We start from the raw sequence: 25,856 nt of genomic DNA, 5'->3' as shown, positions 1-25,856 counted from the left end.
ATGTTATAGGACAATTATAGAATCTATTCCGTTTGGACTGTATTTTTAATAGTCATGATAACATGCAAGCATGTGAGTCGATCTTGCACAGTGAATGATGGAGCAGTGTCTGTCATCTACTTGGTCAGCTGTAGATGGCTCACCTGGGGAGATGTGAAAAGAGAGAGCTCCAGTGGCGCAATCGGTTAGCGCGCGGTACTTATACAGCAGTACTTGCACTGAGCCATGCCGAGGCTGTGAGTTCGAGCCTCATCTGGAGCAGGCGTGTTGTTTTTCATAAACCATTTCTCAAAAAGTAAAGTTTAAACTCAGAGTATGGACGGCCCTTGCTAGAGAGTCTTTACTTCTTATAGGATCTACGTGTCCTACTCCTCTGGGTGCCAAATATCACATATCCTCCGCGATGCTCAGTTTAAACATTCCATGATGTGCCATCTTGCATTTCATGCAAACACCACATCAGTGCATTTAAAAATACATTTGTAGGATAATAAATATGATGAAAACAGTGTTCTCACATGATAACCATAAACTGAAGAGCTGCAAAAAATGCTGTATCAGCTACTTACAATAAAAGGTGACTCGAAAAAACTAGCAAAAGAAGAGCATCATCATATTAAAGGTTCTATTCACCATCTTGAGTTGCACCATAGCAGCTTATGGTGCTTTTCTGCTCAGAGTGTGCCTCCAATCCCACATTCATTTTTAATTTCTTTGCAGTTTAAAAAACAACAATTACTGCTCGAAGTTCACTTTTCAAAACCATTCAACCTATTAAATGTATTTCTCTAACCTATGAATGTGGTCCATGTTCACTTTTCCTCATCTTCATCTCGATACTCCTTTCCCAGAAACCAGGTTCACTTCTTCATTCAACCCACCCATCCAAGGCCACCAAATCTTTGAAGCAAGTCTGCCTATTCTCCCTTTCTCTCTATGTACAAGATACCTTGTATCATTTGAATGGACAGCAGGAGAGAAGGATATTTATGGTGAGTGGGGGTGGGGTTTTGAGGAGTAACCTCATTTTCCTAAGAGCCGGGGTATCTGGGAAAAAAAGTATTTTATGGGGGAAGACTTTCACATCTCCTTGGTGAAATTTGTAGGGCCTTATAACATCCTTTCTGTGGATGCAGATTCAGTAGGAACAGAGGTCCTAGTCCTCGCTCTGCCTTTCAAAGGAACTGTAAATATGCATGGCTTATTTGGCTTTGCCCGGCAGGGTGAGAATGGCGTTTGTCAGGCGATCGTCAGGCGATCGGAAGGGGTGAGGCAATAATTTATAATTCAATGATCTTCATGATATTTTCTTTTTTTTTTTTTTTTTTTTTTTTTTTTTTTTTGAAAAACCTTTATTGATGTTTCAATCATTTACATGTATGGGCCTACAACCCCTCGGGGCCGGCCGCTAAATAATCAGGATAATAACAAGCGAATGTCAACACAGGCGGCACCTCGGAGAGCGAAATCTTAAGTTCAATACAGTCCGGCCAATAAGCCGCGCAGGTAGGGCACCAGGAAAGAGAAGGTTTTTCATTTTATGATGAAACAAAAGAGTAGGATCAGGTGCCAGACAATTTACCAACAGTGAGAAGGGCCAGGATAAGAGACAAACAATTAGCAGCAATACAGTTAGGCGATGGTGCAGGCGCGAGAAAGTACGGATGGGGAAAGACATCAAAGAGAGTTGCGCCTACTGGTCCCCGTACCTAAAGCCCAGCGAACCCCCCAGAAACTGTGGCACACATGAAGAGCAAACGATTCACAAGCAGGGTGGTGTATCGCACTGATCCCAGAAAAAAAGGGGCAAAAAGAGACAGTGGAGAAAAAGGAGGCCATGGAGAAAAAGATAAAGACGAAAGAGTCCCCTCCCCCATCCCCCCACCCTGCACCTCTGCAAATGAGTATGGCCCCACCCCCCAGCAGTGTGCCTGTCGCCCTGGAACTAGACCCGAAATATAGAAGAGACAGGGAAAAAGAGAGTGAGAAAGGGCCCACCCGGACGGGTGGGCGGAGAGAACATAATAAGTTGGAGGAGGGCCATCAAAACATATCCCCGGCTTCTCCCTCCCGCACGGTGAGGTCTCCCCCCAACAAACAAGCAGCGGCACCAAGCCGAGTATATCAACAAAAATAGGGGAGGGGGGGGGGGATGGGAGGCATTACACACCAACTGTTCGAATGACCCCGGGAGCGCACAACCATGAGTCCGCCTATCAATGAAGTGACCCCCCTCGGAGGATCAGCCTCAGCCTTGACCACTTTTTGCGATTCTGCCCATGCCTGCCCCTTGACCCAGCACCATGTCCAATGTCCCAGGGTATAGAAGTGTCCAAAAACAGTTGGGAAACGCCGCACACAGGTGGGGTGGAAGTCTCGTGGCATCCGAACAGACCGCTTCATGGAGGGGCATCTCCTCCAGTGTTGCCCGAGGATCCGCACTGCCCACAAGGACCTGAGAGGCCAGAGCAGCCAAATGAGATACACGGTGCTGAAAGTGTCCCTGGGCCGCCAGAGACCGCGCACGGGACAAGGCCACCATCTTCCGCGCAGGTCCAATACCTCCGGAGCCGATCAAGTTCACCGTTGGCCGATCACACGGTAGCATATGGTCCGAAGTGTCCGGCTGTACACTAAGCGCGGGGGGGGCCACAACATCTTTCTCTTGTGGGCAGTGTGGAAAGCCACTGCGTATCCGTGGACCAGCATGCCGCCACTGTCCCAACGCTGCTACCACACCATCTAGCTTCCCCCCCAGGACCTCGGCGCCATGAGCGAAGGAGTAATGGAGGGCACCCAGGGCCTCCAGGAGGTCGCCATATCCCAGAGCGGCTCCCTCCGATCGCTCCGCCACACTCCCGAAAGTCACACACCCCCAGTCCCGCTGCGTCCCAGCGGACAGGATGGCCGGCTGCATAATGACAAGATGGCCGCTGGGAAGGCCCGACTCATATAGGGGCCAGGACCCAGGGAACAACGCCTCGAGGGCCACGTCGCTGGAGACAGAGATCCCGGGACAGGCACAGATCCAGCCGTTGCGCGATCACAGGCAACAGTCGCCTCCGCCACGGACCATCTCCCGCAAAAAGCCGGGAGCAGCCCGCGAGGATCAAGGCGGGCCAGGGACGGCGCCCAGGCAGCTCACCAACAAAGGCAGGGGCAAACGCCACAGAATCCGGAAATCGTACACCCGGGCATGTCCTCGGTCCGCAGCGCTCAGTAGAGGGGAGCGGCCACTGCAAAATGCAGGCCGATGGGGGCTCCACTCCGGTGGACCGGCTCCACCCAGGCACAACAGGCCGCTGTTGTTCAACTGCCACCCGGTCGAGGTGCCCACTCGAGGTCCCGGCTTCGGGACCGCACGGGCCGCAAAGTTCGATCGCTGATTTCTCCGGGTGTGTGGCAGTCAGAGACCTCGGAGTCACGCGGTCGGTTGCCACGTTCACTTACGGACACATTCTCGTGGTGCAGAAGAAGGATCTCTTGCAGGATATCCGTGCGGGGTGCGGAGGCTCACGGAGCCGGGAATCTACGCTGCCGTCTCGGTCGCCATCTTGGCTCCTCCCTCCATGATATTTTCTTGATAATATGAAAGCAGGAAAGGGAAGCTTGGAAATAAGCAATCCTAAAGCAAGGTGTGACTCCAGGGAAGAATGACTTGAAAACAACATACAGAAAGAGTCATGTAAAAAGGCCCTGATGAGGCTTGAACTCATAACCCCTGGTTTACAAGACCAGTGCTCTGCCACCGAGCTACAAGGCCAGTCTGCACGCAGGATGTAAATTGCAACATGTATTCTTACTGAGGTATGAATATATCTATGATTTTGAGACTCTGTATGGAAACGTAGTTGCATATGAATGTCCACATGCGCGCACACATTGAAGACCATGCTTAAGGCACTTTTTTTGGAAGTATGAAAAACTACATTTTCATATGAGAAAATAAGAGTTTTCGCATTCAAGACCATACCGATAGCTCTAGTTAGTATGTCTGCAATCAGTGACATATAGAGAACCCACTTATTAGAAGTGATCTGTCTCTGTGGGGCAGACATATGTTAACAGTCATTCATTTGAGACGGCCTAAACTTTAGGAGTAAGAGCTGCTTTCTTATCAATCTATTTATCCAAACTGGTTAATAAGCCAGGAGTGAGTGAAAGGCAATCCTCTGGAAACTCCATGAAAGATCTAATTTCTATTACGCACAAAATACTTCACTTTATTTGACATATTTGTTAAAATGGAACAGTCAGATGATCCCATCTAGCAGATCCTGGCTCTGTCTTGAAAGAGAGTGTAATCATACTACAAGAAATGCTGGCCATCAAAAGAGACTCTGATGGCTTTCCGACGAAGGTAGGATTCGAACCCACGCGTGCAGAGCACAATGGATTAGCAGTCCATCACCTTAACCACTCGGCCACCTCGTCTGCCCTACAGCCCCATCTGAAACCTTGCTTCACAAAAGGTACTGAAGTGTCAATATACTGTACCTAAAAAAGAAAAAAACAGCTGAGGCAAGATCTCACATTCCACGTCTTCCCCCAATCAGGGACCTACATTTCATTTTTGGGAAATTCTTACTATGTGCTAATTACAAATATTCATAAGATTCCCCTAGACTTTGTCAGAACTGTCAAGATATAATTCTATGGGGTTTTGAATAGACAGAGCATATGTTATAGGACAATTATAGAATCTATTCCGTTTGGACTGTATTTTTAATAGTCATGATAACATGCTAGCATGTGAGTCGATCTTGCACAGTGAATGATGGAGCAGTGTCTGTCATCTACTTGGTCAGCTGTAGATGGCTCACCTGGGGAGATGTGAAAAGAGAGAGCTCCAGTGGCGCAATCGGTTAGCGCGTGGTACTTATACAGCAGTACTTGCACTGAGCCATGCCGAGGTTGTGAGTTCGAGCCTCACTTGGAGCAGCCGTGTTGTTTTTCATAAACCATTTCACAAAAAGTAAAGTTTAAACTCAGAGTATGGACGGCCCTTGCTAGAGAGTCTTTACTTCTTATAGGATCTACGTGTCCTACTCCTCTGGGTGCCAAATATCACATATCCTCCGCGATGCTCAGTTTAAACATTCCATGATGTGCCATCTTGCATTTCATGCAAATACCACATCAGTGCATTTAAAAATACATTTGTAGAATAATAAATATGATGAAAACAGTGTTCTCACATGATAACCATAAACTGAAGAGCTGCAAAAAATGCTGTATCAGCTACTTACAATAAAAGGTGACTCGAAAAAACTAGCAAAAGAAGAGCATCATCATATTAAAGGTTCTATTCACCATCTTGAGTTGCACCATAGCAGCTTATGGTGCTTTTCTGCTCAGAGTGTGCCTCCAATCCCACATTCATTTTTAATTTCTTTGCAGTTTAAAAAACAACAATTACTGCTCGAAGTTCACTTTTCAAAACCATTCAACCTATTAAATGTATTTCTCTAACCTATGAATGTGGTCCATGTTCACTTTTCCTCATCTTCATCTCGATACTCCTTTCCCAGAAACCAGGTTCACATCTTCATTCAACCCACCCATCCAAGGTCACCAAATCTTTGAAGCAAGTCTGCCTATTCTCCCTTTCTCTCTATGTACAAGATACCTTGTATCATTTGAATGGACAGCAGGAGAGAAGGATATTTATGGTGAGTGGGGGTGGGGTTTTGAGGAGTAACCTCATTTGCCTAAGAGCCGGGGTATCTGGGAAAAAAAGTATTTTATGGGGGAAGACTTTCACATCTCCTTGGTGAAATTTGTAGGGCCTTATAACATCCTTTCTGTGGATGCAGATTCAGTCGGAACAGAGGTCCTAGTCCTCGCTCTGCCTTTCAAAGGAACTGTAAATATGCATGGCTTATTTGGCTTTGCCCGGCAGGGTGAGAATGGCGTTTGTCAGGCGTTCGTCAGGAGATCGGAAGGGGTGAGGCAATAATTTATAATTCAATGATCTTCATGATATTTTCTTGATAATATGAAAGCAGGAAAGGGAAGCTTGGCAATAAGCAATCCTAAAGCAAGGTGTGACTCCAGGGAGGAATGACTTGAAAACAACATACAGAAAGACTCATGTAAACAGGCCCTGATGAGGCTTGAACTCATGACCCCTGGTTTACAAGACCAGTGCTCTGCCACTGAGCTACAAGGCCAGTCTGCACGCAGGATGTAAATTGCAACATGTATTCTTACTGAGGTATGAATATATCTATGATTTTGAGACTCTGTATGGAAACGTAGTTGCATATGAATGTCCACGTGCGCGCACACATTGAAGACCATGCTTAAGGCACTTTTTTTGGAAGTATGAAAAACTACATTTTCATATGAGAAAATAAGAGTTTTCGCATTCAAGACCATACCGATAGCTCTAGTTAGTATGTCTGCAATCAGTGACATATAGAGAACCCACTTATTAGAAGTGATCTGTCTCTGTGGGGCAGACATATGTTAACAGTCATTCATTTGAGACAGCCTAAACTTTAGGAGTAAGAGCTGCTTTCTTATCAATCTATTTATCCAAACTGGTTAATAAGCCAGGAGTGAGTGAAAGGCAATCCTCTGGAAACTCCATGAAAGATCTAATTTCTATTACGCACAAAATACTTCACTTTATTTGACATATTTGTTAAAATGGAACAGTCAGATGATCCCATCTAGCAGATCCTGGCTCTGTCTTGAAAGAGAGTGTAATTATACTACTAGAAATGCTGGCCATCAAAAGAGACTCTGATGGCTTTCCGACGAAGGTGGGATTCGAACCCACGCGTGCAGAGCACAATGGATTAGCAGTCCATCGCCTTAACCACTCGGCCACCTCGTCTGCCCTACAGCCCCATCTGAAACCTTGCTTCACAAAAGGTACTGAAGTGTCAATATACTGTACCTAAAAAAGAAAAAAACAGCTGAGGCAAGATCTCACATTCCACGTCTTCCCCCAATCAGGGACCTACATTTCATTTTTGGGAAATTCTTACTATGTGCTAATTACAAATATTCATAAGATTCCCCTAGACTTTGTCAGAACTGTCAAGATATAATTCTATGGGGTTTTGAATAGACAGAGCATATGTTATAGGACAATTATAGAATCTATTCCGTTTGGACTGTATTTTTAATAGTCATGATAACATGCTAGCATGTGAGTCGATCTTGCACAGTGAATGATGGAGCAGTGTCTGTCATCTACTTGGTCAGCTGTAGATGGCTCACCTGGGGAGATGTGAAAAGAGAGAGCTCCAGTGGCGCAATCGGTTAGCGCGCTGTACTTATACAGCAGTACTTGCACTGAGCCATGCCGAGGTTGTGAGTTCGAGCCTCACCTGGAGCAGCCGTGTTGTTTTTCATAAACCATTTCACAAAAAGTAAAGTTTAAACTCAGAGTATGGACGGCCCTTGCTAGAGAGTCTTTACTTCTTATAGGATCTACGTGTCCTACTCCTCTGGGTGCCAAATATCACATATCCTCCGCGATGCTCAGTTTAAACATTCCATGATGTGCCATCTTGCATTTCATGCAAACACCACATCAGTGCATTTAAAAATACATTTGTAGAATAATAAATATGATGAAAACAGTGTTCTCACATGATAACCATAAACTGAAGAGCTGCAAAAAATGCTGTATCAGCTACTTACAATAAAAGGTGACTCGAAAAAACTAGCAAAAGAAGAGCATCATCATATTAAAGGTTCTATTCACCATCTTGAGTTGCACCATAGCAGCTTATGGTGCTTTTCTGCTCAGAGTGTGCCTCCAATCCCACATTCATTTTTAATTTCTTTGCAGTTTAAAAAACAACAATTACTGCTCGAAGTTCACTTTTCAAAACCATTCAACCTATTAAATGTATTTCTCTAACCTATGAATGTGGTCCATGTTCACTTTTCCTCATCTTCATCTCGATACTCCTTTCCCAGAAACCAGGTTCACTTCTTCATTCAACCCACCCATCCAAAGTCACCAAATCTTTGAAGCAAGTCTGCCTATTCTCCCTTTCTCTCTATGTACAAGATACCTTGTATCATTTGAATGGACAGCAGGAGAGAAGGATATTTATGGTGAGTGGGGGTGGGGTTTTGAGGAGTAACCTCATTTGCCTAAGAGCCGGGGTATCTGGGAAAAAAAGTATTTTATGGGGGAAGACTTTCACATCTCCTTGGTGAAATTTGTAGGGCCTTATAACATCCTTTCTGTGGATGCAGATTCAGTCGGAACAGAGGTCCTAGTCCTCGCTCTGCCTTTCAAAGGAACTGTAAATATGCATGGCTTATTTGGCTTTGCCCGGCAGGGTGAGAATGGCGTTTGTCAGGCGTTCGTCAGGCGATCGGAAGGGGTGAGGCAATAATTTATAATTCAATGATCTTCATGATATTTTCTTGATAATATGAAAGCAGGAAAGGGAAGCTTGGCAATAAGCAATCCTAAAGCAAGGTGTGACTCCAGGGAAGAATGACTTGAAAACAACATACAGAAAGACTCATGTAAAAAGGCCCTGATGAGGCTTGAACTCATGACCCCTGGTTTACAAGACCAATGCTCTGCCACTGAGCTACAAGGCCAGTCTGCACGCAGGATGTAAATTGCAACATGTATTCTTACTGAGGTATGAATATATCTATGATTTTGAGACTCTGTATGGAAACGTAGTTGCATATGAATGTCCACGTGCGCGCACACATTGAAGACCATGCTTAAGGCACTTTTTTTGGAAGTATGAAAAACTACATTTTCATATGAGAAAATAAGAGTTTTCGCATTCAAGACCATACCGATAGCTCTAGTTAGTATGTCTGCAATCAGTGACATATAGAGAACCCACTTATTAGAAGTGATCTGTCTCTGTGGGGCAGACATATGTTAACAGTCATTCATTTGAGACGGCCTAAACTTTAGGAGTAAGAGCTGCTTTCTTATCAATCTATTTATCCAAACTGGTTAATAAGCCAGGAGTGAGTGAAAGGCAATCCTCTGGAAACTCCATGAAAGATCTAATTTCTATTACGCACAAAATACTTCACTTTATTTGACATATTTGTTAAAATGGAACAGTCAGATGATCCCATCTAGCAGATCCTGGCTCTGTCTTGAAAGAGAGTGTAATTATACTACAAGAAATGCTGGCCATCAAAAGAGACTCTGATGGCTTTCCGACGAAGGTGGGATTCGAACCCACGCGTGCAGAGCACAATGGATTAGCAGTCCATCGCCTTAACCACTCGGCCACCTCGTCTGCCCTACAGCCCCATCTGAAACCTTGCTTCACAAAAGGTACTGAAGTGTCAATATACTGTACCTAAAAAAGAAAAAAACAGCTGAGGCAAGATCTCACATTCCACGTCTTCCCCCAATCAGGGACCTACATTTCATTTTTGGGAAATTCTTACTATGTGCTAATTACAAATATTCATAAGATTCCCCTAGACTTTGTCAGAACTGTCAAGATATAATTCTATGGGGTTTTGAATAGACAGAGCATATGTTATAGGACAATTATAGAATCTATTCCGTTTGGACTGTATTTTTAATAGTCATGATAACATGCTAGCATGTGAGTCGATCTTGCACAGTGAATGATGGAGCAGTGTCTGTCATCTACTTGGTCAGCTGTAGATGGCTCACCTGGGGAGATGTGAAAAGAGAGAGCTCCAGTGGCGCAATCGGTTAGCACGCGGTACTTATACAGCAGTACTTGCACTGAGCCATGCCGAGGTTGTGAGTTCGAGCCTCACTTGGAGCAGCCGTGTTGTTTTTCATAAACCATTTCACAAAAAGTAAAGTTTAAACTCAGAGTATGGACGGCCCTTGCTAGAGAGTCTTTACTTCTTATAGGATCTACGTGTCCTACTCCTCTGGGTGCCAAATATCACATATCCTCCGCGATGCTCAGTTTAAACATTCCATGATGTGCCATCTTGCATTTCATGCAAACACCACATCAGTGCATTTAAAAATACATTTGTAGAATAATAAATATGATGAAAACAGTGTTCTCACATGATAACCATAAACTGAAGAGCTGCAAAAAATGCTGTATCAGCTACTTACAATAAAAGGTGACTCGAAAAAACTAGCAAAAGAAGAGCATCATCATATTAAAGGTTCTATTCACCATCTTGAGTTGCACCATAGCAGCTTATGGTGCTTTTCTGCTCAGAGTGTGCCTCCAATCCCACATTCATTTTTAATTTCTTTGCAGTTTAAAAAACAACAATTACTGCTCGAAGTTCACTTTTCAAAACCATTCAACCTATTAAATGTATTTCTCTAACCTATGAATGTGGTCCATGTTCACTTTTCCTCATCTTCATCTCGATACTCCTTTCCCAGAAACCAGGTTCACTTCTTCATTCAACCCACCCATCCAAGGTCACCAAATCTTTGAAGCAAGTCTGCCTATTCTCCCTTTCTCTCTATGTACAAGATACCTTGTATCATTTGAATGGACAGCAGGAGAGAAGGATATTTATGGTGAGTGGGGGTGGGGTTTTGAGGAGTAACCTCATTTGCCTAAGAGCCGGGGTATCTGGGAAAAAAAGTATTTTATGGGGGAAGACTTTCACATCTCCTTGGTGAAATTTGTAGGGCCTTATAACATCCTTTCTGTGGATGCAGATTCAGTCGGAACAGAGGTCCTAGTCCTCGCTCTGCCTTTCAAAGGAACTGTAAATATGCATGGCTTATTTGGCTTTGCCCGGCAGGGTGAGAATGGCGTTTGTCAGGCGTTCGTCAGGCGATCGGAAGGGGTGAGGCAATAATTTATAATTCAATGATCTTCATGATATTTTCTTGATAATATGAAAGCAGGAAAGGGAAGCTTGGCAATAAGCAATCCTAAAGCAAGGTGTGACTCCAGGGAAGAATGACTTGAAAACAACATACAGAAAGACTCATGTAAAAAGGCCCTGATGAGGCTTGAACTCATGACCCCTGGTTTACAAGACCAGTGCTCTGCCACTGAGCTACAAGGCCAGTCTGCACGCAGGATGTAAATTGCAACATGTATTCTTACTGAGGTATGAATATATCTATGATTTTGAGACTCTGTATGGAAACGTAGTTGCATATGAATGTCCACGTGCGCGCACACATTGAAGACCATGCTTAAGGCACTTTTTTTGGAAGTATGAAAAACTACATTTTCATATGAGAAAATAAGAGTTTTCGCATTCAAGACCATACCGATAGCTCTAGTTAGTATGTCTGCAATCAGTGACATATAGAGAACCCACTTATTAGAAGTGATCTGTCTCTGTGGGGCAGACATATGTTAACAGTCATTCATTTGAGACAGCCTAAACTTTAGGAGTAAGAGCTGCTTTCTTATCAATCTATTTATCCAAACTGGTTAATAAGCCAGGAGTGAGTGAAAGGCAATCCTCTGGAAACTCCATGAAAGATCTAATTTCTATTACGCACAAAATACTTCACTTTATTTGACATATTTGTTAAAATGGAACAGTCAGATGATCCCATCTAGCAGATCCTGGCTCTGTCTTGAAAGAGAGTGTAATTATACTACTAGAAATGCTGGCCATCAAAAGAGACTCTGATGGCTTTCCGACGAAGGTGGGATTCGAACCCACGCGTGCAGAGCACAATGGATTAGCAGTCCATCGCCTTAACCACTCAGCCACCTCGTCTGCCCTACAGCCCCATCTGAAACCTTGCTTCACAAAAGGTACTGAAGTGTCAATATACTGTACCTAAAAAAGAAAAAAACAGCTGAGGCAAGATCTCACATTCCACGTCTTCCCCCAATCAGGGACCTACATTTCATTTTTGGGAAATTCTTACTATGTGCTAATTACAAATATTCATAAGATTCCCCTAGACTTTGTCAGAACTGTCAAGATATAATTCTATGGGGTTTTGAATAGACAGAGCATATGTTATAGCACAATTATAGAATCTATTCCGTTTGGACTGTATTTTTAATAGTCATGATAACATGCTAGCATGTGAGTCGATCTTGCACAGTGAATGATGGAGCAGTGTCTGTCATCTACTTGGTCAGCTGTAGATGGCTCACCTGGGGAGATGTGAAAAGAGAGAGCTCCAGTGGCGCAATAGGTTAGCGCGCGGTACTTATACAGCAGTACTTGCACTGAGCCATGCCGAGGTTGTGAGTTCGAGCCTCACCTGGAGCAGCCGTGTTGTTTTTCATAAACCATTTCACAAAAAGTAAAGTTTAAACTCAGAGTATGGACAGCCCTTGCTAGAGAGTCTTTACTTCTTATAGGATCTACGTGTCCTACTCCTCTGGGTGCCAAATATCACATATCCTCCGCGATGCTCAGTTTAAACATTCCATGATGTGCCATCTTGCATTTCATGCAAACACCACATCAGTGCATTTAAAAATACATTTGTAGAATAATAAATATGATGAAAACAGTGTTCTCACATGATAACCATAAACTGAAGAGCTGCAAAAAATGCTGTATCAGCTACTTACAATAAAAGGTGACTCGAAAAAACTAGCAAAAGAAGAGCATCATCATATTAAAGGTTCTATTCACCATCTTGAGTTGCACCATAGCAGCTTATGGTGCTTTTCTGCTCAGAGTGTGCCTCCAATCCCACATTCATTTTTAATTTCTTTGCAGTTTAAAAAACAACAATTACTGCTCGAAGTTCACTTTTCAAAACCATTCAACCTATTAAATGTATTTCTCTAACCTATGAATGTGGTCCATGTTCACTTTTCCTCATCTTCATCTCGATACTCCTTTCCCAGAAACCAGGTTCACTTCTTCATTCAACCCACCCATCCAAAGTCACCAAATCTTTGAAGCAAGTCTGCCTATTCTCCCTTTCTCTCTATGTACAAGATACCTTGTATCATTTGAATGGACAGCAGGAGAGAAGGATATTTATGGTGAGTGGGGGTGGGGTTTTGAGGAGTAACCTCATTTGCCTAAGAGCCGGGGTATCTGGGAAAAAAAGTATTTTATGGGGGAAGACTTTCACATCTCCTTGGTGAAATTTGTAGGGCCTTATAACATCCTTTCTGTGGATGCAGATTCAGTCGGAACAGAGGTCCTAGTCCTCGCTCTGCCTTTCAAAGGAACTGTAAATATGCATGGCTTATTTGGCTTTGCCCGGCAGGGTGAGAATGGCGTTTGTCAGGCGTTCGTCAGGCGATCGGAAGGGGTGAGGCAATAATTTATAATTCAATGATCTTCATGATATTTTCTTGATAATATGAAAGCAGGAAAGGGAAGCTTGGCAATAAGCAATCCTAAAGCAAGGTGTGACTCCAGGGAAGAATGACTTGAAAACAACATACAGAAAGACTCATGTAAAAAGGCCCTGATGAGGCTTGAACTCATGACCCCTGGTTTACAAGACCAGTGCTCTGCCACTGAGCTACAAGGCCAGTCTGCACGCAGGATGTAAATTGCAACATGTATTCTTACTGAGGTATGAATATATCTATGATTTTGAGACTCTGTATGGAAACGTAGTTGCATATGAATGTCCACGTGCGCGCACACATTGAAGACCATGCTTAAGGCACTTTTTTTGGAAGTATGAAAAACTACATTTTCATATGAGAAAATAAGAGTTTTCGCATTCAAGACCATACCGATAGCTCTAGTTAGTATGTCTGCAATCAGTGACATATAGAGAACCCACTTATTAGAAGTGATCTGTCTCTGTGGGGCAGACATATGTTAACAGTCATTCATTTGAGACGGCCTAAACTTTAGGAGTAAGAGCTGCTTTCTTATCAATCTATTTATCCAAACTGGTTAATAAGCCAGGAGTGAGTGAAAGGCAATCCTCTGGAAACTCCATGAAAGATCTAATTTCTATTACGCACAAAATACTTCACTTTATTTGACATATTTGTTAAAATGGAACAGTCAGATGATCCCATCTAGCAGATCCTGGCTCTGTCTTGAAAGAGAGTGTAATTATACTACAAGAAATGCTGGCCATCAAAAGAGACTCTGATGGCTTTCCGACGAAGGTGGGATTTGAACCCACGCGTGCAGAGCACAATGGATTAGCAGTCCATCGCCTTAACCACTCGGCCACCTCGTCTGCCCTACAGCCCCATCTGAAACCTTGCTTCACAAAAGGTACTGAAGTGTCAATATACTGTACCTAAAAAAGAAAAAAACAGCTGAGGCAAGATCTCACATTCCACGTCTTCCCCCAATCAGGGACCTACATTTCATTTTTGGGAAATTCTTACTATGTGCTAATTACAAATATTCATAAGATTCCCCTAGACTTTGTCAGAACTGTCAAGATATAATTCTATGGGGTTTTGAATAGACAGAGCATATGTTATAGGACAATTATAGAATCTATTCCGTTTGGACTGTATTTTTAATAGTCATGATAACATGCTAGCATGTGAGTCGATCTTGCACAGTGAATGATGGAGCAGTGTCTGTCATCTACTTGGTCAGCTGTAGATGGCTCACCTGGGGAGATGTGAAAAGAGAGAGCTCCAGTGGCGCAATAGGTTAGCGCGCGGTACTTATACAGCAGTACTTGCACTGATCCATGCCGAGGTTGTGAGTTCGAGCCTCACTTGGAGCAGCCGTGTTGTTTTTCATAAACCATTTCACAAAAAGTAAAGTTTAAACTCAGAGTATGGACGGCCCTTGCTAGAGAGTCTTTACTTCTTATAGGATCTACGTGTCCTACTCCTCTGGGTGCCAAATATCACATATCCTCCGCGATGCTCAGTTTAAACATTCCATGATGTGCCATCTTGCATTTCATGCAAACACCACATCAGTGCATTTAAAAATACATTTGTAGAATAATAAATATGATGAAAACAGTGTTCTCACATGATAACCATAAACTGAAGAGCTGCAAAAAATGCTGTATCAGCTACTTACAATAAAAGGTGACTCGAAAAAACTAGCAAAAGAAGAGCATCATCATATTAAAGGTTCTATTCACCATCTTGAGTTGCACCATAGCAGCTTATGGTGCTTTTCTGCTCAGAGTGTGCCTCCAATCCCACATTCATTTTTAATTTCTTTGCAGTTTAAAAAACAACAATTATTGCTCGAAGTTCACTTTTCAAAACCATTCAACCTATTAAATGTATTTCTCTAACCTATGAATGTGGTCCATGTTCACTTTTCCTCATCTTCATCTCGATACTCCTTTCCCAGAAACCAGGTTCACTTCTTCATTCAACCCACCCATCCAAGGTCACCAAATCTTTGAAGCAAGTCTGCCTATTCTCCCTTTCTCTCTATGTACAAGATACCTTGTATCATTTGAATGGACAGCAGGAGAGAAGGATATTTATGGTGAGTGGGGGTGGGGTTTTGAGGAGTAACCTCATTTGCCTAAGAGCCGGGGTATCTGGGAAAAAAAGTATTTTATGGGGGAAGACTTTCACATCTCCTTGGTGAAATTTGTAGGGCCTTATAACATCCTTTCTGTGGATGCAAATTCAGTCGGAACAGAGGTCCTAGTCCTCGCTCTGCCTTTCAAAGGAACTGTAAATATGCATGGCTTATTTGGCTTTGCCCGGCAGGGTGAGAATGGCGTTTGTCAGGCGTTCGTCAGGCGATCGGAAGGGGTGAGGCAATAATTTATAATTCAATGATCTTCATGATATTTTCTTGATAATATGAAAGCAGGAAAGGGAAGCTTGGCAATAAGCAATCCTAAAGCAAGGTGTGACTCCAGGGAAGAATGACTTGAAAACAACATACAGAAAGACTCATGTAAAAAGGCCCTGATGAGGCTTGAACTCATGACCCCTGGTTTACAAGACCAGTGCTCTGCCACTGAGCTACAAGGCCAGTCTGCACGCAGGATGTAAATTGCAACATGTATTCTTACTGAGGTATGAATATATCTATGATTTTGAGACTCTGTATGGAAACGTAGTTGCATATGAATGTCCACGTGCGCGCACACATTGAAGACCATGCTTAAGGCACTTTTTTTGGAAGTATGAAAAACTACATTTTCATATGAGAAAATAAGAGTTTTCGCATTCAAGACCATACCGATAGCTCTAGTTAGTATGTCTGCAATCAGTGACATATAGAGAACCCACTTATTAGAAGTGATCTGTCTCTGTGGGGCAGACATATGTTAACAGTCATTCATTTGAGACAGCCTAAACTTTAGGAGTAAGAGCTGCTTTCTTATCAATCTATTTATCCAAACTGGTTAATAAGCCAGGAGTGAGTGAAAGGCAATCCTCTGGAAACTCCATGAAAGATCTAATTTCTATTACGCACAAAATACTTCACTTTATTTGACATATTTGTTAAAATGGAACAGTCAGATGATCCCATCTAGCAGATCCTGGCTCTGTCTTGAAAGAGAGTGTAATTATACTACTGGAAATGCTGGCCATCAAAAGAGACTCTGATGGCGTTCCGACGAAGGTGGGATTCGAACCCACACGTGCAGAGCACAATGGATTAGCAGTCCATCGCCTTAACCACTCGGCCACCTCCTCTGCCCTACAGCCCCATCTGAAACCTTGCTTCACAAAAGGTACTGAAGTGTCAATATACTGTACCTAAAAAAGAAAAAAACAGCTGAGGCAAGATCTCACATTCCACGTCTTCCCCCAATCAGGGACCTACATTTCATTTTTGGGAAATTCTTACTATGTGCTAATTACAAATATTCATAAGATTCCCCTAGACTTTGTCAGAACTGTCAAGATATAATTCTATGGGGTTTTGAATAGACAGAGCATATGTTATAGCACAAATATAGAATCTATTCCGTTTGGACTGTATTTTTAATAGTCATGATAACATGCTAGCATGTGAGTCGATCTTGCACAGTGAATGATGGAGCAGTGTCTGTCATCTACTTGGTCAGCTGTAGATGGCTCACCTGGGGAGATGTGAAAAGAGAGAGCTCCAGTGGCGCAATCGGTTAGCGCGCGGTACTTATACAGCAGTACTTGCACTGAGCCATGCCGAGGTTGTGAGTTCGAGCCTCACCTGGAGCAGCCGTGTTGTTTTTCATAAACCATTTCACAAAAAGTAAAGTTTAAACTCAGAGTATGGACGGCCCTTGCTAGAGAGTCTTTACTTCTTATAGGATCTACGTGTCCTACTCCTCTGGGTGCCAAATATCACATATCCTCCGCGATGCTCAGTTTAAACATTCCATGATGTGCCATCTTGCATTTCATGCAAACACCACATCAGTGCATTTAAAAATACATTTGTAGAATAATAAATATGATGAAAACAGTGTTCTCACATGATAACCATAAACTGAAGAGCTGCAAAAAATGCTGTATCAGCTACTTACAATAAAAGGTGACTCGAAAAAACTAGCAAAAGAAGAGCATCATCATATTAAAGGTTCTATTCACCATCTTGAGTTGCACCATAGCAGCTTATGGTGCTTTTCTGCTCAGAGTGTGCCTCCAATCCCACATTCATTTTTAATTTCTTTGCAGTTTAAAAAACAACAATTACTGCTCGAAGTTCACTTTTCAAAACCATTCAACCTATTAAATGTATTTCTCTAACCTATGAATGTGGTCCATGTTCACTTTTCCTCATCTTCATCTCGATACTCCTTTCCCAGAAACCAGGTTCACTTCTTCATTCAACCCACCCATCCAAAGTCACCAAATCTTTGAAGCAAGTCTGCCTATTCTCCCTTTCTCTCTATGTACAAGATACCTTGTATCATTTGAATGGACAGCAGGAGAGAAGGATATTTATGGTGAGTGGGGGTGGGGTTTTGAGGAGTAACCTCATTTGCCTAAGAGCCGGGGTATCTGGGAAAAAAAGTATTTTATGGGGGAAGACTTTCACATCTCCTTGGTGAAATTTGTAGGGCCTTATAACATCCTTTCTGTGGATGCAGATTCAGTAGGAACAGAGGTCCTAGTCCTCGCTCTGCCTTTCAAAGGAACTGTAAATATGCATGGCTTATTTGGCTTTGCCCGGCAGGGCTTGCCCGGCAGGGTGAGAATGGCGTTTGTCAGGCGATCGTCAGGCGATCGGAAGGGGTGAGGCAATAATTTATAATTCAATGATCTTCATGATATTTTCTTGATAATATGAAAGCAGGAAAGGGAAGCTTGGCAATAAGCAATCCTAAAGCAAGGTGTGACTCCAGGGAAGAATAACTTGAAAACAACATACAGAAAGAGTCATTTAAAAAGGCCCTGATGAGGCTTGAACTCATAACCCCTGGTTTACAAGACCAGTGCTCTGCCACTGAGCTACAAGGCCAGTCTGCACGCAGGATGTAAATTGCAACATGTATTCTTACTGAGGTATGAATATATCTATGATTTTGAGACTCTGTATGGAAACGTAGTTGCATATGAATGTCCACGTGCGCGCACACATTGAAGACCATGCTTAAGGCACTTTTTTTGGAAGTATGAAAAACTACATTTTCATATGAGAAAATAAGAGTTTTCGCATTCAAGACCATACCGATAGCTCTAGTTAGTATGTCTGCAATCAGTGACATATAGAGAACCCACTTATTAGAAGTGATCTGTCTCTGTGGGGCAGACATATGTTAACAGTCATTCATTTGAGACGGCCTAAACTTTAGGAGTAAGAGCTGCTTTCTTATCAATCTATTTATCCAAACTGGTTAATAAGCCAGGAGTGAGTGAAAGGCAATCCTCTGGAAACTCCATGAAAGATCTAATTTCTATTACGCACAAAATACTTCACTTTATTTGACATATTTGTTAAAATGGAACAGTCAGATGATCCCATCTAGCAGATCCTGGCTCTGTCTTGAAAGAGAGTGTAATTATACTACAAGAAATGCTGGCCATCAAAAGAGACTCTGATGGCTTTCCGACGAAGGTAGGATTCGAACCCACGCGTGCAGAGCACAATGGATTAGCAGTCCATCGCCTTAACCACTCGGCCACCTCGTCTGCCCTACAGCCCCATCTGAAACCTTGCTTCACAAAAGGTACTGAAGTGTCAATATACTGTACCTAAAAAAGAAAAAAACAGCTGAGGCAAGATCTCACATTCCCCGTCTTCCCCCAATCAGGGACCTACATTTCATTTTTGGGAAATTCTTACTATGTGCTAATTACAAATATTCATAAGATTCCCCTAGACTTTGTCAGAACTGTCAAGATATAATTCTATGGGGTTTTGAATAGACAGAGCATATGTTATAGGACAATTATAGAATCTATTCCGTTTGGACTGTATTTTTAATAGTCATGATAACATGCTAGCATGTGAGTCGATCTTGCACAGTGAATGATGGAGCAGTGTCTGTCATCTACTTGGTCAGCTGTAGATGGCTCACCTGGGGAGATGTGAAAAGAGAGAGCTCCAGTGGCGCAATCGGTTAGCGCGCGGTACTTATACAGCAGTACTTGCACTGAGCCATGCCGAGGTTGTGAGTTCGAGCCTCACTTGGAGCAGCCGTGTTGTTTTTCATAAACCATTTCACAAAAAGTAAAGTTTAAACTCAGAGTATGGACGGCCCTTGCTAGAGAGTCTTTACTTCTTATAGGATCTACGTGTCCTACTCCTCTGGGTGCCAAATATCACATATCCTCCGCGATGCTCAGTTTAAACATTCCATGATGTGCCATCTTGCATTTCATGCAAACACCACATCAGTGCATTTAAAAATACATTTGTAGAATAATAAATATGATGAAAACAGTGTTCTCACATGATAACCATAAACTGAAGAGCTGCAAAAAATGCTGTATCAGCTACTTACAATAAAAGGTGACTCGAAAAAACTAGCAAAAGAAGAGCATCATCATATTAAAGGTTCTATTCACCATCTTGAGTTGCACCATAGCAGCTTATGGTGCTTTTCTGCTCAGAGTGTGCCTCCAATCCCACATTCATTTTTAATTTCTTTGCAGTTTAAAAAACAACAATTACTGCTCGAAGTTCACTTTTCAAAACCATTCAACCTATTAAATGTATTTCTCTAACCTATGAATGTGGTCCATGTTCACTTTTCCTCATCTTCATCTCGATACTCCTTTCCCAGAAACCAGGTTCACTTCTTCATTCAACCCACCCATCCAAGGTCACCAAATCTTTGAAGCAAGTCTGCCTATTCTCCCTTTCTCTCTATGTACAAGATACCTTGTATCATTTGAATGGACAGCAGGAGAGAACGATATTTATGGTGAGTGGGGGTGGGGTTTTGAGGAGTAACCTCATTTGCCTAAGAGCCGGGGTATCTGGGAAAAAAAGTATTTTATGGGGGAAGACTTTCACATCTCCTTGGTGAAATTTGTAGGGCCTTATAACATCCTTTCTGTGGATGCAGATTCAGTCGGAACAGAGGTCCTAGTCCTCGCTCTGCCTTTCAAAGGAACTGTAAATATGCATGGCTTATTTGGCTTTGCCCGGCAGGGTGAGAATGGCGTTTGTCAGGCGTTCGTCAGGCGATCGGAAGGGGTGAGGCAATAATTTATAATTCAATGATCTTCATGATATTTTCTTGATAATATGAAAGCAGGAAAGGGAAGCTTGGCAATAAGCAATCCTAAAGCAAGGTGTGACTCCAGGGAAGAATGACTTGAAAACAACATACAGAAAGACTCATGTAAACAGGCCCTGATGAGGCTTGAACTCATGACCCCTGGTTTACAAGACCAGTGCTCTGCCACTGAGCTACAAGGCCAGTCTGCACGCAGGATGTAAATTGCAACATGTATTCTTACTGAGGTATGAATATATCTATGATTTTGAGACTCTGTATGGAAACGTAGTTGCATATGAATGTCCACGTGCGCGCACACATTGAAGACCATGCTTAAGGCACTTTTTTTGGAAGTATGAAAAACTACATTTTCATATGAGAAAATAAGAGTTTTCGCATTCAAGACCATACCGATAGCTCTAGTTAGTATGTCTGCAATCAGTGACATATAGAGAACCCACTTATTAGAAGTGATCTGTCTCTGTGGGGCAGACATATGTTAACAGTCATTCATTTGAGACAGCCTAAACTTTAGGAGTAAGAGCTGCTTTCTTATCAATCTATTTATCCAAACTGGTTAATAAGCCAGGAGTGAGTGAAAGGCAATCCTCTGGAAACTCCATGAAAGATCTAATTTCTATTACGCACAAAATACTTCACTTTATTTGACATATTTGTTAAAATGGAACAGTCAGATGATCCCATCTAGCAGATCCTGGCTCTGTCTTGAAAGAGAGTGTAATTATACTACTAGAAATGCTGGCCATCAAAAGAGACTCTGATGGCTTTCCGACGAAGGTGGGATTCGAACCCACGCGTGCAGAGCACAATGGATTAGCAGTCCATCGCCTTAACCACTCGGCCACCTCGTCTGCCCTACAGCCCCATTTGAAACCTTGCTTCACAAAAGGTACTGAAGTGTCAATATACTGTACCTAAAAAAGAAAAAAACAGCTGAGGCAAGATCTCACATTCCACGTCTTCCCCCAATCAGGGACCTACATTTCATTTTTGGGAAATTCTTACTATGTGCTAATTACAAATATTCATAAGATTCCCCTAGACTTTGTCAGAACTGTCAAGATATAATTCTATGGGGTTTTGAATAGACAGAGCATATGTTATAGGACAATTATAGAATCTATTCCGTTTGGACTGTATTTTTAATAGTCATGATAACATGCTAGCATGTGAGTCGATCTTGCACAGTGAATGATGGAGCAGTGTCTGTCATCTACTTGGTCAGCTGTAGATGGCTCACCTGGGGAGATGTGAAAAGAGAGAGCTCCAGTGGCGCAATCGGTTAGCGCGCTGTACTTATACAGCAGTACTTGCACTGAGCCATGCCGAGGTTGTGAGTTCGAGCCTCACCTGGAGCAGCCGTGTTGTTTTTCATAAACCATTTCACAAAAAGTAAAGTTTAAACTCAGAGTATGGACGGCCCTTGCTAGAGAGTCTTTACTTCTTATAGGATCTACTTGTCCTACTCCTCTGGGTGCCAAATATCACATATCCTCCGCGATGCTCAGTTTAAACATTCCATGATGTGCCATCTTGCATTTCATGCAAACACCACATCAGTGCATTTAAAAATACATTTGTAGAATAATAAATATGATGAAAACAGTGTTCTCACATGATAACCATAAACTGAAGAGCTGCAAAAAATGCTGTATCAGCTACTTACAATAAAAGGTGACTCGAAAAAACTAGCAAAAGAAGAGCATCATCATATTAAAGGTTCTATTCACCATCTTGAGTTGCACCATAGCAGCTTATGGTGCTTTTCTGCTCAGAGTGTGCCTCCAATCCCACATTCATTTTTAATTTCTTTGCAGTTTAAAAAACAACAATTACTGCTCGAAGTTCACTTTTCAAAACCATTCAACCTATTAAATGTATTTCTCTAACCTATGAATGTGGTCCATGTTCACTTTTCCTCATCTTCATCTCGATACTCCTTTCCCAGAAACCAGGTTCACTTCTTCATTCAACCCACCCATCCAAGGTCACCAAATCTTTGAAGCAAGTCTGCCTATTCTCCCTTTCTCTCTATGTACAAGATACCTTGTATCATTTGAATGGACAGCAGGAGAGAAGGATATTTATGGTGAGTGGGGGTGGGGTTTTGAGGAGTAACCTCATTTGCCTAAGAGCCGGGGTATCTGGGAAAAAAAGTATTTTATGGGGGAAGACTTTCACATCTCCTTGGTGAAATTTGTAGGGCCTTATAACATCCTTTCTGTGGATGCAGATTCAGTCGGAACAGAGGTCCTAGTCCTCGCTCTGCCTTTCAAAGGAACTGTAAATATGCATGGCTTATTTGGCTTTGCCCGGCAGGGTGAGAATGGCGTTTGTCAGGCGTTCGTCAGGCGATCGGAAGGGGTGAGGCAATAATTTATAATTCAATGATCTTCATGATATTTTCTTGATAATATGAAAGCAGGAAAGGGAAGCTTGGCAATAAGCAATCCGTGACTCCAGGGAAGAATGACTTGAAAACAACCTACAGAAAGACTCATGTAAACAGGCCCTGATGAGGCTTGAACTCATGACCCCTGGTTTACAAGACCAGTGCTCTGCCACTGAGCTACAAGGCCAGTCTGCACGCAGGATGTAAATTGCAACATGTATTCTTACTGAGGTATGAATATATCTATGATTTTGAGACTCTGTATGGAAACGTAGTTGCATATGAATGTCCACGTGCGCGCACACATTGAAGACCATGCTTAAGGCACTTTTTTTGGAAGTATGAAAAACTACATTTTCATATGAGAAAATAAGAGTTTTCGCATTCAAGACCATACCGATAGCTCTAGTTAGTATGTCTGCAATCAGTGACATATAGAGAACCCACTTATTAGAAGTGATCTGTCTCTGTGGGGCAGACATATGTTAACAGTCATTCATTTGAGACAGCCTAAACTTTAGGAGTAAGAGCTGCTTTCTTATCAATCTATTTATCCAAACTGGTTAATAAGCCAGGAGTGAGTGAAAGGCAATCCTCTGGAAACTCCATGAAAGATCTAATTTCTATTACGCACAAAATACTTCACTTTATTTGACATATTTGTTAAAATGGAACAGTCAGATGATCCCATCTAGCAGATCCTGGCTCTGTCTTGAAAGAGAGTGTAATTATACTACTAGAAATGCTGGCCATCAAAAGAGACTCTGATGGCTTTCCGACGAAGGTGGGATTCGAACCCACGCGTGCAGAGCACAATGGATTAGCAGTCCATCGCCTTAACCACTCGGCCACCTCGTCTGCCCTACAGCCCCATCTGAAACCTTGCTTCACAAAAGGTACTGAAGTGTCAATATACTGTACCTAAAAAAGAAAAAAACAGCTGAGGCAAGATCTCACATTCCACGTCTTCCCCCAATCAGGGACCTACATTTCATTTTTGGGAAATTCTTACTATGTGCTAATTACAAATATTCATAAGATTCCCCTAGACTTTGTCAGAACTGTCAAGATATAATTCTATGGGGTTTTGAATAGACAGAGCATATGTTATAGGACAATTATAGAATCTATTCCGTTTGGACTGTATTTTTAATAGTCATGATAACATGCTAGCATGTGAGTCGATCTTGCACAGTGAATGATGGAGCAGTGTCTGTCATCTACTTGGTCAGCTGTAGATGGCTCACCTGGGGAGATGTGAAAAGAGAGAGCTCCAGTGGCGCAATCGGTTAGCGCGCGGTACTTATACAGCAGTACTTGCACTGAGCCATGCCGAGGTTGTGAGTTTGAGCCTCACCTGGAGCAGCCGTGTTGTTTTTCATAAACCATTTCACAAAAAGTAAAGTTTAAACTCAGAGTATGGACGGCCCTTGCTAGAGAGTCTTTACTTCTTATAGGATCTACGTGTCCTACTCCTCTGGGTGCCAAATATCACATATCCTCCGCGATGCTCAGTTTAAACATTCCATGATGTGCCATCTTGCATTTCATGCAAACACCACATCAGTGCATTTAAAAATACATTTGTAGAATAATAAATATGATGAAAACAGTGTTCTCACATGATAACCATAAACTGAAGAGCTGCAAAAAATGCTGTATCAGCTACTTACAATAAAAGGTGACTCGAAAAAACTAGCAAAAGAAGAGCATCATCATATTGAAGGTTCTATTCACCATCTTGAGTTGCACCATAGCAGCTTATGGTGCTTTTCTGCTCAGAGTGTGCCTCCAATCCCACATTCATTTTTAATTTCTTTGCAGTTTAAAAAACAACAATTACTGCTCGAAGTTCACTTTTCAAAACCATTCAACCTATTAAATGTATTTCTCTAACCTATGAATGTGGTCCATGTTCACTTTTCCTCATCTTCATCTCGATACTCCTTTCCCAGAAACCAGGTTCACTTCTTCATTCAACCCACCCATCCAAAGTCACCAAATCTTTGAAGCAAGTCTGCCTATTCTCCCTTTCTCTCTATGTACAAGATACCTTGTATCATTTGAATGGACAGCAGGAGAGAAGGATATTTATGGTGAGTGGGGGTGGGGTTTTGAGGAGTAACCTCATTTGCCTAAGAGCCGGGGTATCTGGGAAAAAAAGTATTTTATGGGGGAAGACTTTCACATCTCCTTGGTGAAATTTGTAGGGCCTTATAACATCCTTTCTGTGGATGCAGATTCAGTCGGAACAGAGGTCCTAGTCCTCGCTCTGCCTTTCAAAGGAACTGTAAATATGCATGGCTTATTTGGCTTTGCCCGGCAGGGTGAGAATGGCGTTTGTCAGGCGTTCGTCAGGCGATCGGAAGGGGTGAGGCAATAATTTATAATTCAATGATCTTCATGATATTTTCTTGATAATATGAAAGCAGGAAAGGGAAGCTTGGCAATAAGCAATCCTAAAGCAAGGTGTGACTCCAGGGAAGAATGACTTGAAAACAACATACAGAAAGACTCATGTAAAAAGGCCCTGATGAGGCTTGAACTCATGACCCCTGGTTTACAAGACCAGTGCTCTGCCACTGAGCTACAAGGCCAGTCTGCACGCAGGATGTAAATTGCAACATGTATTCTTACTGAGGTATGAATATATCTATGATTTTGAGACTCTGTATGGAAACGTAGTTGCATATGAATGTCCACGTGCGCGCACACATTGAAGACCATGCTTAAGGCACTTTTTTTGGAAGTATGAAAAACTACATTTTCATATGAGAAAATAAGAGTTTTCGCATTCAAGACCATACCGATAGCTCTAGTTAGTATGTCTGCAATCAGTGACATATAGAGAACCCACTTATTAGAAGTGATCTGTCTCTGTGGGGCAGACATATGTTAACAGTCATTCATTTGAGACGGCCTAAACTTTAGGAGTAAGAGCTGCTTTCTTATCAATCTATTTATCCAAACTGGTTAATAAGCCAGGAGTGAGTGAAA

At 42.4% G+C, this 25,856-nt stretch overlaps 21 non-coding genes across 21 annotated transcripts; 9 read left to right on the top strand and 12 right to left on the bottom strand.

The window, feature by feature from the left end:
* The first annotated feature begins 166 nt into the window (after positions 1 to 166).
* Positions 167 to 261, top strand: TRNAI-UAU (transfer RNA isoleucine (anticodon UAU)). Its single transcript has 2 exons — positions 167 to 204; positions 226 to 261. It is a non-coding gene; the product is annotated as a tRNA-Ile (tRNA).
* A 4,585-nt stretch (positions 262 to 4,846) lies between these two features.
* Positions 4,847 to 4,941, top strand: TRNAI-UAU (transfer RNA isoleucine (anticodon UAU)). The gene is made up of 2 exons: positions 4,847 to 4,884; positions 4,906 to 4,941. It is a non-coding gene; the product is annotated as a tRNA-Ile (tRNA).
* Positions 4,942 to 6,101: 1,160 nt separating this feature from the next.
* TRNAT-UGU (transfer RNA threonine (anticodon UGU)) lies at positions 6,102 to 6,173 on the bottom strand. The gene has a single exon. It is a non-coding gene; the product is annotated as a tRNA-Thr (tRNA).
* Positions 6,174 to 6,762: 589 nt separating this feature from the next.
* On the bottom strand, positions 6,763 to 6,844 carry TRNAS-GCU (transfer RNA serine (anticodon GCU)). Its single transcript has one exon. It is a non-coding gene; the product is annotated as a tRNA-Ser (tRNA).
* A 412-nt stretch (positions 6,845 to 7,256) lies between these two features.
* On the top strand, positions 7,257 to 7,351 carry TRNAI-UAU (transfer RNA isoleucine (anticodon UAU)). Its single transcript has 2 exons — positions 7,257 to 7,294; positions 7,316 to 7,351. It is a non-coding gene; the product is annotated as a tRNA-Ile (tRNA).
* A 1,821-nt stretch (positions 7,352 to 9,172) lies between these two features.
* On the bottom strand, positions 9,173 to 9,254 carry TRNAS-GCU (transfer RNA serine (anticodon GCU)). The gene has a single exon. It is a non-coding gene; the product is annotated as a tRNA-Ser (tRNA).
* A 1,667-nt stretch (positions 9,255 to 10,921) lies between these two features.
* TRNAT-UGU (transfer RNA threonine (anticodon UGU)) lies at positions 10,922 to 10,993 on the bottom strand. Its single transcript has one exon. It is a non-coding gene; the product is annotated as a tRNA-Thr (tRNA).
* A 1,083-nt stretch (positions 10,994 to 12,076) lies between these two features.
* Positions 12,077 to 12,171, top strand: TRNAI-UAU (transfer RNA isoleucine (anticodon UAU)). Its single transcript has 2 exons — positions 12,077 to 12,114; positions 12,136 to 12,171. It is a non-coding gene; the product is annotated as a tRNA-Ile (tRNA).
* A 1,160-nt stretch (positions 12,172 to 13,331) lies between these two features.
* TRNAT-UGU (transfer RNA threonine (anticodon UGU)) lies at positions 13,332 to 13,403 on the bottom strand. Its single transcript has one exon. It is a non-coding gene; the product is annotated as a tRNA-Thr (tRNA).
* A 589-nt stretch (positions 13,404 to 13,992) lies between these two features.
* On the bottom strand, positions 13,993 to 14,074 carry TRNAS-GCU (transfer RNA serine (anticodon GCU)). The gene has a single exon. It is a non-coding gene; the product is annotated as a tRNA-Ser (tRNA).
* A 412-nt stretch (positions 14,075 to 14,486) lies between these two features.
* Positions 14,487 to 14,581, top strand: TRNAI-UAU (transfer RNA isoleucine (anticodon UAU)). The gene is made up of 2 exons: positions 14,487 to 14,524; positions 14,546 to 14,581. It is a non-coding gene; the product is annotated as a tRNA-Ile (tRNA).
* Positions 14,582 to 15,741: 1,160 nt separating this feature from the next.
* Positions 15,742 to 15,813, bottom strand: TRNAT-UGU (transfer RNA threonine (anticodon UGU)). Its single transcript has one exon. It is a non-coding gene; the product is annotated as a tRNA-Thr (tRNA).
* A 1,083-nt stretch (positions 15,814 to 16,896) lies between these two features.
* TRNAI-UAU (transfer RNA isoleucine (anticodon UAU)) lies at positions 16,897 to 16,991 on the top strand. The gene is made up of 2 exons: positions 16,897 to 16,934; positions 16,956 to 16,991. It is a non-coding gene; the product is annotated as a tRNA-Ile (tRNA).
* Positions 16,992 to 19,320: 2,329 nt separating this feature from the next.
* TRNAI-UAU (transfer RNA isoleucine (anticodon UAU)) lies at positions 19,321 to 19,415 on the top strand. The gene is made up of 2 exons: positions 19,321 to 19,358; positions 19,380 to 19,415. It is a non-coding gene; the product is annotated as a tRNA-Ile (tRNA).
* A 1,160-nt stretch (positions 19,416 to 20,575) lies between these two features.
* On the bottom strand, positions 20,576 to 20,647 carry TRNAT-UGU (transfer RNA threonine (anticodon UGU)). The gene has a single exon. It is a non-coding gene; the product is annotated as a tRNA-Thr (tRNA).
* Positions 20,648 to 21,236: 589 nt separating this feature from the next.
* TRNAS-GCU (transfer RNA serine (anticodon GCU)) lies at positions 21,237 to 21,318 on the bottom strand. Its single transcript has one exon. It is a non-coding gene; the product is annotated as a tRNA-Ser (tRNA).
* Positions 21,319 to 21,730: 412 nt separating this feature from the next.
* On the top strand, positions 21,731 to 21,825 carry TRNAI-UAU (transfer RNA isoleucine (anticodon UAU)). The gene is made up of 2 exons: positions 21,731 to 21,768; positions 21,790 to 21,825. It is a non-coding gene; the product is annotated as a tRNA-Ile (tRNA).
* A 1,149-nt stretch (positions 21,826 to 22,974) lies between these two features.
* TRNAT-UGU (transfer RNA threonine (anticodon UGU)) lies at positions 22,975 to 23,046 on the bottom strand. The gene has a single exon. It is a non-coding gene; the product is annotated as a tRNA-Thr (tRNA).
* Positions 23,047 to 23,635: 589 nt separating this feature from the next.
* TRNAS-GCU (transfer RNA serine (anticodon GCU)) lies at positions 23,636 to 23,717 on the bottom strand. The gene has a single exon. It is a non-coding gene; the product is annotated as a tRNA-Ser (tRNA).
* A 412-nt stretch (positions 23,718 to 24,129) lies between these two features.
* Positions 24,130 to 24,224, top strand: TRNAI-UAU (transfer RNA isoleucine (anticodon UAU)). The gene is made up of 2 exons: positions 24,130 to 24,167; positions 24,189 to 24,224. It is a non-coding gene; the product is annotated as a tRNA-Ile (tRNA).
* A 1,160-nt stretch (positions 24,225 to 25,384) lies between these two features.
* Positions 25,385 to 25,456, bottom strand: TRNAT-UGU (transfer RNA threonine (anticodon UGU)). Its single transcript has one exon. It is a non-coding gene; the product is annotated as a tRNA-Thr (tRNA).
* Positions 25,457 to 25,856: the final 400 nt, after the last annotated feature.

Source organism: Triturus cristatus, chromosome 12, assembly GCF_964204655.1.
Source record: "Triturus cristatus chromosome 12, aTriCri1.1, whole genome shotgun sequence".
NCBI classification, from domain to species: Eukaryota; Metazoa; Chordata; class Amphibia; order Caudata; family Salamandridae; genus Triturus; species Triturus cristatus.
The sequence above is the reverse complement of the archived record's forward strand: the minus strand, read 5'-3'. Positions and strand labels throughout refer to the sequence as shown.